Genomic DNA, 10199 nt, shown 5'->3' on the forward strand with positions numbered 1-10199 from the left:
TAAGGGGAGTTTAAGATTAGATTTCATTTTTGTTACACTGGCAGTGCGATGGTAGTTTCCAACGATGAAACGGACGCTTCGATTCTGCACGGCCTCGAGTTCATTTGTTAATGTGATGGTGTCAGGATCCCAAATTGAACATGCGTACTCTAGTTTCGGACGAATGAGTGTAGTATATAATAGCATTTTCAGTTAAGGTGGAGAGGATGAAAAATTCCTGCGGACGTACCCTAGCATGCGGTTAGCCTTTGAAGTAATGAACCTGATATGAGCTTTCCAAGAAAGGTTAGAACAAACATTAACGCCAAGATACTTGTAAGACGAGACTGGATTCAGCTGAGTGTCGTTAATAAAATAATCTGGGCTCGTTTGCTGGTTACGGGTTACGCGCATGCATTTGCATTTAGATATGTTTAATTCCATTTTCCACGATTGACACCAGTCAAGTTTTATTTAAGTCTGTCTGTAGCTGAATAATATCATCAGTGTTATTAATTACTCTGTAAATTACGCAGTCGTCAGCAAACAAGCACATGTTAGATGAAATCTTTAAAGGTAAGTCATTGATGTATATTAGAAATAATAACGGGCCAAGAACCGACCCCTGGGGCACACCTGAATGTACTGGCACTGGTGATGAGTCGGGGTTATTGGCGAAGACGAACTGAGTACGGTTACTAAGAAAGGCACGAATCCAATTGAGTACATTAGGGTCAATGTTAAGTTTGGCTCAGTTTTAAAAGTAAAAGAGAATGACTGACTTTATCGAAGACTTTTGAAAAATCTAAGAATAAGCAATCAGTAATGAGTCCAGAGTCTAAAGAAACATGCAAGTCGTTAGTGAAAATCATTAACTGCGTTTCACACGAGAAGAATTTGCGAAACCCATGCTGTTTCGGAGTAAAGAACTGGTTTGATTCTAGGAAATTAACAAGATGACTAAATATGATGTGCTCTAGAACTTTACATGGAACGGAAGTAAGTGAGATGGGACGATAATTACGTGGATCTTGCGTTTCCCCTGATTTGTGCACTGGGATTACTTTGCCGGTGAGCCAGTCATTAGGAAGGGTGTGATGGTTTAAAGACTGCGAAAAAATACAATGTAGAATAATGGAAGAATATTCTACGGCATTTTTCAAGAATTTAGTACTGAGGCCATCGATACCACAAGAGGATGACGTTTTAAGTTGGTTAATAATGCCACGAATTCCTTCTGAGGAGATGACGATGGGATCCATTGGTAGAAAGTGATATTCTATGAGCGAAGGTAGGACGGAAGTATCGGTGGGGCTAGAGAAGGCTTTCATAAAAGTGCTATTGAGAAGCGATGCGCACAGGTGGTCAGGAACTGGATCCCCATCCGGGGTAAATAGTTGTATGGTGGTATTTCCTTTGCCTTTCACTGTGTTCCAAAACTGCTTCGGGTCATTGCTTAGCATAGCTGGAAGAGTCTGATTAAAGAAGGTAAATTTGGTTGATTTTAATGCGTTTGAATAAGCGACTGCAGCGGCTTTATACGCGGACCACCTGACAGCAGAGTGTGTGAAGCGAGCTGTCCTGAAAAGTATTTTTTTCTTATTGGAAAGCCTATTAAGATACCTGTTGTACCAGGGTGCAGCACTGTTGCTATATACCTTTTTGATTGGTATGTATTTATTTACGAGGTCAGAAACTTTAGATTTGAAGATCTCCCAGTTACGATGTACGCTACGGTCGAGATAAACACTCAAAAATTCATCTAAAAATAAAGACATATTGTTATTAATAGCCTGGAAGTCAGCCTTGCTGTAATCTCTGATGTATTTGAACTGCTTACGTGAGCGGGATAGGGGTAGAGAGAGGTTGAAGTTGATTATCATGTGATCGCTTAACCCAGGCAAATGAATGATAGAAGACACGATGTCTGGAGATGATGTGAGGATGAGATCAAGAAGGGATGAGGCAGTGGCAGTGACACGTGTGGGGAGCTCAATAAGTTGCGATAATCCGAAATCGGAACATATGTGAAGGAAGTGGTTAGAATTGGAACACGAAGAAAGAAAGACTGGACTATCATGATTCCACTCAATGTCTGGGAAGTTGAAATCTCCTAAAAGAAAAATGCTCACATCCGGAAAGCGCACAGAAATTGTATTGAGGCAGTCGTGTAAATCTTCACAGAAACTAATGGGGCTTGACGGTGGTCGATAGCAGACACCAATAACAATTTTCTTAAAACGGAAAGTTATACAGCACCACACAATTTCTAAACTAGTCACTACGGCAACACGAAAGCATTCAATTCGGTCGTTGACAGCAAGTAAAACACCACCACCTTGCCTTTCATATCTGTCACATCGAAATATGTTGTAATGTTTTTCACAAAAAAATAGTTCACTGTTGGACACGTTATCAGACAGCCATGTCTCTGTTAAGGCAATAATATCAGCGCTACAATCATTTATCAATGCACTCAAGTCATCTCTTTGGGCAAAAGACTTCGTATGTTAGTAAAAACCACACTCAGACCAATGTTCTCAGTGGCAGTACCACCACCCCTGGCGGGCCCCTACGTTCCAGTACCAGCTAGAGTTCGACCAGAGCGAAGGGAGCGCGGAGACTGAATGGGTTCACTGTTTAGAGCAGGTCCAATTTCAAACACTAGGTCAGTTTCCACATTATATCCATAGCATTTGCCATTGGCAATTAGTTTGTTGTGCCTTAAATTGACTTTTAAATCAAACTCTTTCGCATAGTCAATTAGCCGCTTTCTCGCCTTACGTGTCGCCGCAGAAAAATCTTCACTCATAGATACTTCCTTTTCCTTCAGCATCGATCGCTTTGAGTGCACCTACACCTTGGTTTTATGCGCGGCGAATTTTACTATCACGGGCCTGGTTTTGTTCTCGTCGAATCTACCGATTCTGTGCGCACGAGCAATGCAGTCACTCGTTAAAGAGAGTTCTAATGTTTCAGCAATTAGGTTAAGAACTTTTTCTTCACATGGCTAGTTAGTCTCGGTAGAGCTATCATCAAATCCATAAAAGATAAGGTTGTCACGCCGTGAGCGGTCCTCGCTATCATCTAAACGAGCACGCAAAGCACGTGTTTCCTTTTGCACAAGTTCAAGAGCTTTAAGTGTATCGCAAAGATCCCGTTGCAAGTTTTCAAAACCAGTCGCTACGTTTTCTACAGCTTCGAGACGCTTTCTGATATCGGCAATATCGCGTGTTGCCGCCTGTTGGTCTCGCTTCAACTCGGATAAGTCGTCAGACATTGTAGCCTGGGCTGCTTCTATGCGAATGGACCTTTCACGTATGTCATCCAGGATTTTCGAAATTTCCGGGAGCGAAGCATTTCCAGGACCAGGGTTACTTTCTATATCACCACATATCAACAAAAGAAGAACACTGAAGGGTTGCAGCACTGCTTCTGGGCGTGGAAGCACAACTAAACACCGGTCATCAGATTTAAAACATTCATAAGGAAGTTGACTGACCTGCACAAGGAACAGAGGCCAGCGTGAGGCCATTGCTGCTGCGGTGCTTCCACGCCCACTGACAACGATGCTCGGGTTGCCCGGTTTTGTTGCCGACGTCAGCGCCGCACTTGTCGTTGTCGATGTTCCTCCGGATGCCTTGTTTGCAGCGAAGTCTCCCAGCGCCACCACTTGATTCAAGCAGACGACGCAACTTGGCAACGAAGAGTTGAAGGCTAGCGCGTCAGGATTGTTGGGAAACAGATCCAAGGACGGGTCTGCGACGACGCTCCCGCAGGCCGGAGCCGATGAAGGGCCATACCGGCAGGGGTCCAAGAAAGCGCCGAGAAACTGCACAAGGAACAGAGGCCAGCGTGAGGCCATTGCTGCTGCGGTGCTTCCACGCCCACTGACAACGATGCTCGGGTTGCTCGGTTTTGTTGCCGACGTCAGCGCCGCACTTGTCGTTGTCGATGTTCCTCCGGATGCCTTGTTTGCAGCGAAGTCTCCCAGCGCCACCACTTGATTCAAGCAGACGACGCAACTTGGCAACGAAGAGTTGAAGGCTAGCGCGTCAGGATTGTTGGGAAACAGATCCAAGGACGGGTCTGCGACGACGCTCCCGCAGGTCGGAGCCGATGAAGGGCCATACCGGCAGGGGTCCAAGAAAGCGCCGAGAAACTGCACAAGGAACAGAGGCCAGCGTGAGGCCATTGCTGCTGCGGTGCTTCCACGCCCACTCCATGGATGCTGTCTTCCACCGACGCTCCTCACGTCCGTTGCGAAAGAAGGCTGCAGATGTACAAAAATAAGCTTGGGATGCGTGCTTCCGGAGCACTGCCGCCGAACTGGTCGGACGTAGTCGCGCGGTATTCTTATAACCAAAGCAGGTAGGGGTCAAATGGTCAGGTGATGCACAGTCGCCGTGCGCGTGTCTCACTGTCAGCGTGCGGCAGAAGGCAGGGCAGGGCAAGTGTGTGCAGGTGTTGACGGTGCGATGCTGACATCCACCCACGTTCCTCACGTCCGTTCTGGAAGAAGGCTGCAGATGTGCAAAAATAAGCTTGAGATGCGTGCTTCCGGAGCACTGCCGCCGAACTGCATCTAGCGTACGCCATAAGAAACGGGGAATAAAAAAAATTTATGTGTTTCATTTAAGAACTTAAGACTCGGGAATAAAATTTCCCTGCGAATGCGGTGAAAATATAACGGGAATTCAGCGTTACCATTCCAAGAGCATATATTATTCGCACGCATCCTGTTTGTACTATTTGTTGTACTCGCCTATCAGCTCGTTAATTTCCTCTTGTCATTGCCATATAAATAAAGACAGCACTTCAGTCACATTGCAGGTTGCAGGCACTCCGTTTTTTTTAGCCAACAATATTATATCGGGCTTTAACGTCCTAAAGCGCCGTTGTGGAGGGCTCGCGAAATTTCGATCACCTTGGGGTTCTTTGACGTGCTCTCACAACGCACAGTACACGAGCCTTCTAGCATTTGGCTTTCATCGGAATGCGACCGCCGCGGCCAGGATCATATAAATGTCGTCTCTATCAGGCTTGGGAAGCTGTGCTATACAGCTAATGGCCTTGCCCAGCCATGGGTCAAATTGTTTTTGGCAGCGGGCTTGACGCCTATGTGTACAAAAGATGAATGTTCACTTCCACTGCAACACAAGCATTTGTTTCTGTCGATGGTCCGTGAAGTAGCATGACGTGTTTAAAACTTGGCGAACTACAAACTTTGAAATCTGTGAATCTGTGGTTAACACGAGATCTATACACCACGCCCACTTGGTTGTCTGACTAGGTTGCTTATCGCATAATTCTACGCGAAATCTTGGCTCGCGTCTTCCACAAACTTTGGGTCACGTGTAGGCTCCTTGTTAAAGTCACCCACGCCTAGGCACACACACACACACACACACGCACGCACGCGCACACACACACACACACACACACACACGCACACACACACACACACACACACACACACCGGCGTTTCGTTCCTGGCCAAGTTGCCTGGTCGCAGCTGCGAATTGGAATCGCAGTTTGTAGTGGCACTCGTTTGCAGATTCTCGGAGCATACCGACGCACCTGCCGTGCGCAGTGTCCACAAGATGTTTGTTTATCCAGCCTCCTAAACTCCTCGGCGAGGGTTCTTGTCCGCGTTGGCCACATTATGGTAGAACCGATTGTCGCCATCTTTTTTTGTGATGAAGAGGATGTACAGGCTTGTGGCGCCGCGCTGAAAGCCACGTAAACCAACTTCTGCGGGCCGCCGCGGTGGCTCAGTGGTATGGTGCTCGGCTGCTGACCCGAAAGACGCGGGTTCGAACCCGACCGTGGCGGTTGAATTTCTTTGGAGGAGAAATTCTAGAGGCCCGTGTACTGTGCGATGTCAGTGCACGTTAAAGAACCCCAGGTGGTCGAAATTTCCGGAGCCCTCCACTACGGCGTCTCTCATAGCCTTAGTCGCTTTGGGACCTTAAACCCCATAAACCAAACCAAACCAACTTCTGCGGGTGGCTCTAACGTATACGTATAAACCATGCGGTACGTTCCACCTTGCAACCCACCATTTCGACGTTAGGCGGGTATATTAACCATATCCTCTTCACATTTGCATCCGGGTCATATCCAATTTCTTGTAGAGTGCCTACCACTCCGTTAACAAAGCCGTCAGTCCACGTCCTTCAGTAGCATGTACGGCTTGTGGAGGCAGAGCGTAACGGCGAAAGGCAAATTTCCGCTGTCAACTATGCTGAGCTTTTTCATCTTGTTCAGTGCACTCCACTACTAGGCCTCTTTCACTAACCTCCAACAACTTTATTTCCCACCATCACAATCTTCTTTCCACTCACCACATCATTCATGGCATAGCCCTTCCCGCACTAGACTTCCCCCCTTCCCGCACACACAACTTGACACAGCACTCACACGTTGTAACACACACAGCAATCGCCGCGCGCCGACTACGACTTTGCTGCTGGCGGACCTGCCTGTTTTTCTGGGCCCCTTGTCCTCATCTGTTCTCGCCGCCGGCCTGTACGTCAAGCCGTGACATTTGGTGGAGGTGCTGGGTTGGCCAGCCAATGAGGAAGGAAGGCGCCATCGTTTTCATTGCCAGAATCCCGGTACGTCACCAGCTCGACATCTTGGTCGGCGTAAGAGCGTAAACAGACCTTGCCCGGTTCGAACTCTGTCAGCGTAATCCTCGTTGCCCGCAAAGCATTGTTCCACGCGGCTATATTTTTTAATCAGCCAGCATTCTTTGAGCTCGCCCGCGGGGCAGTAGCGATCGCTTTGAAGGTCAAGTAGCAAGTGTCTGAGTCTCCAACGCCAAGGGTAGTAATTACTCGCACCGTCCATGCTGCTATCGTCGTTTCAGCTCGCAAAAAAGAATTCCGTCGGTGCCGTAATACGGAATGAGGCAGGTGTATTTCTGCCACAGCGGTATAACCTTTGCTTGGCCGAAGAGGTGGTTGGTACTCACGCTCCCCAGGCCCTTCTCGGAGCACGGGTCCTTGCTTTCTGCCCGGATCTTCAGATGCGCCCGTGGCGATTCCACTGGTCGCACACTACTACATGATCAACCGTTGTGGCGTGCTCCGAGGCCACAACATTGGGAACCGGACGAGGGAACCAAGCCTCCTGGACAACACTGAAAGATCCTGAGGACATAATGAGGGTATTTTTCTGAGGACATTCTTTATCCTCAGGATGTCCTCAAATGATCCTGAAAATGTATTGAAACCCTTCACTTTCTCCACTGCTATTTGCCGCCAGCGCTATGCCGGGCTGTTTACGTCTCTTCTGAGCTTCAGTGCTCCCTACAGAAATATAAATGTAAGCAAGCTGGAGCACTGCCCTTTAGCATGAGCAACTGCCAAAAAAAGTTAATCACTGCAACATGTATCCCAACTTCTACACGAAAACGGCGGTACTGTCTTCCCGACATTTCGGAAAGGTCACTCGATTTTTTTCGGAGTTTGTAACCTGTGGCTGCGCAGCAATTTCAAAAACGACGTGGCAGCGGCTTGCGACGACCCCGGAATATACTGCCCACGCTTGAAGCTTACGCCGAAAACCTTGCCATCAACCTGAGGAAAATGGTCTTCTATGGCAAAAAATATTTACTTACGCACACAATTAACACTGAAGCTGGTTTCACTGTTTTGACAATTGATCAGGATCAGCTTTGGCCCACGCAGCGAGCACAGGCAATGCGTCGTTTCCTTGTGCGGCGAAATTGCCACGCATGACCCATGATTTGCGCACAACCACGCATACGTGCGAGTGAGTCACTTGTGTTATGTTGCGTCTTGCGCGAGTCGGCGTTGCGGATGCTGACTTTGGCTTGGCTTGAATGCAAACTGGCCGCACACAATAATGATGATGAGGATGTTGCGGTCGGTATGCGATTTTTATGAGGCCATAAATATTACGGAATGATTGACTTTATAAAAACCACTTTTTTAATGTCGAAATGCAAACTATTTATCGAAATTTCTCTGCCCAGCAACACGCAGACGGGCCCCAGGCCCCCAAAATCGATTTTCACAGGGAATGAACACGCAGCGATGCGGGCTGTGGCATAAGGTTCAGTACGACATTGCATAACCCGTGCCCGAGCCGGACCGGCCCCTAACTTTTCTGCGTGAATGCGGTTTGCGCGTGCAGCAATTTGCGGATTAGACTTGCTGTTTTGTTGTATTATTTTGCCGGCAATATTTATGCATGCGTTTTCGCAGATATGTCCTCGATATGACATTTTGAGGACCACGATCCCAAACGTATGACTTGAGGACATAGTTCTGAGGACGTTTCGAGGACAATCCAACATAGGACGTTATCAGGACTTATTGACGATGTGTTACAAGCCTTTGAGGACATAGTGTAATGTAGAGTTCTTTCAGGCGGGACCAGTAAAAATCGGAATAACAAATTGAGCAAAGCTACACCGGAACTGAAAGCCTAAGTCAAGAATAGCTACTGACGGCTATTTTGCAGCGGTGCACGTTACTAACAAGCACAGAAGAGGCCGTGCGTGGCTCCAAAGTGTGTCCTCGCACTTTTTATAAATCATCACGCAAAAGCTGCTGGTACAAAAGAAAAGTTATGGCGGTCGAAAGCAGCGTACCCTACCCGCTGTATTTGCTGCTTGCAATGTTGAGCAGCGTCGAGTAACAAACTGCGCCGATGCCCCCTTTTAGCCATTGGGGGCAGAGGGATGAGCGCCAAGTCTCTCCGTTCGCTGAAGAAAGCTTTGACGTCCGACCTGAACTTCGAAAACACTTCCTCTCTAGGGTTAAAAACGGGCTGCAGGGAAGCAGTCGCTTTATCTAGACTGCATCTGACTGGCTAGGCTTGCCTGTTCCACATGGCTGTGAGCGGGAGCATACCGCTTCTGAACCAGGTTCTGCTCTTTGGACACGGGCTAATAAGGCGCTCAAAAAGGCTGATAAGGCACTTAGTGAACGTTGTTGACAGCTGTCCAATGTATGACACTATTTGCTGACATGCAGACGTTTGCTCCTTTGGTGCAGTCGTCGTCTGCACTCTGGCTGTCCGTTAATCTACGGCCGAAGCTCCTCGAACACCATAGTTAGTCTTATCGACGTAAAACCTGCACAAGCGGGGTCACACTGCAACCACGGCGCATATGCTTTGCAGGTGCGTTTGACGTCATCTGTATTACGATCGACCGGCCTCGTAGTCACCAACTTCATCATGCAGCCCTGCGCATCCAGTAATCGATCAATGCTGCTTGTGCTGATGGCAATTCCGGGCAATAGTTCTTCCACCACCTGCTTTAAGTTGATGCCCAACGTGTCTGTCACATCTCCTGCACGCCTCGACACATCGAGAATTCTGGCCTTGTCATGTTTCTTCTTAGCGCATCAGGAGGCTTGATTGGTGGTCCTCGTTTTCGGTGTCTGACTAGGACGCAAGAGCGTGGAGAAAATACTTCGTGTTAATTTCCATGTGATGCGAGATGAATGTAAAGCCGTAGACTACCTACCATTTGCTCAAAGTATACGTACCACCAATGTTCGGCTCTACTCCATTGAGCTAATGGAGCCGACAATGCGGCACATCCAGCGGAGGTGTGCCAGATAAATCAGTTCTGATATAACAGTTCTAATACTGAGTGGACGTCTGTGCCTTTCTCTGCTGTCCTAGCATATTGTGCAAAAGCACACGACAATCCGCCAGCAAGGAAACGGAGGCGCAAAACTTGCCGTCTGCTTTGTAACTTTCCATCTTTGGCTGTGTACTTTGTTTTAACTCAGACACGCGAGGCTCGCTCCGAAAGAAAAGACGGGGCGATGCTCCGCCCATGCATACATCAAGCAATAGCGCTCGGCTTGTTCACTTCCGGTGGCCGCAGACACATGTGCGACAAGTGAGTGCGATTCACTGCGGCGCGCTGCGGCGAATGGCGTCGCCACGTTCGATCGCAGCTCGTCGCCTGCGTCCAAGTTGCTAGATGTCAACGACGAGCCGCGCGCGGCAAATGCACCGACGGGAAGCGGAAGCCAAAGCGAGCGCGGAGAGCGGCAGCGTCGTGATGACGTATACAGCGCGCTCCACAGGGCGCACGGGTCCGAGCCACGCTGAGCCGGCCGGCCAGCCTTGATGCCGGCCGCCGGCGACTAGGAGGGAGTGCGCTCAGCCTCTGCAAGCCATCCTCCTCTGACGCTGCTGCCGAGGGCCCTTTTTCGCACTGACTC

The sequence above is a fragment of the Amblyomma mixtum genome, chromosome 5 (genome assembly GCF_055824585.1).
Source record: "Amblyomma mixtum isolate Tamu chromosome 5, ASM5582458v1, whole genome shotgun sequence".
Classification (NCBI taxonomy): Eukaryota; Metazoa; Arthropoda; class Arachnida; order Ixodida; family Ixodidae; genus Amblyomma; species Amblyomma mixtum.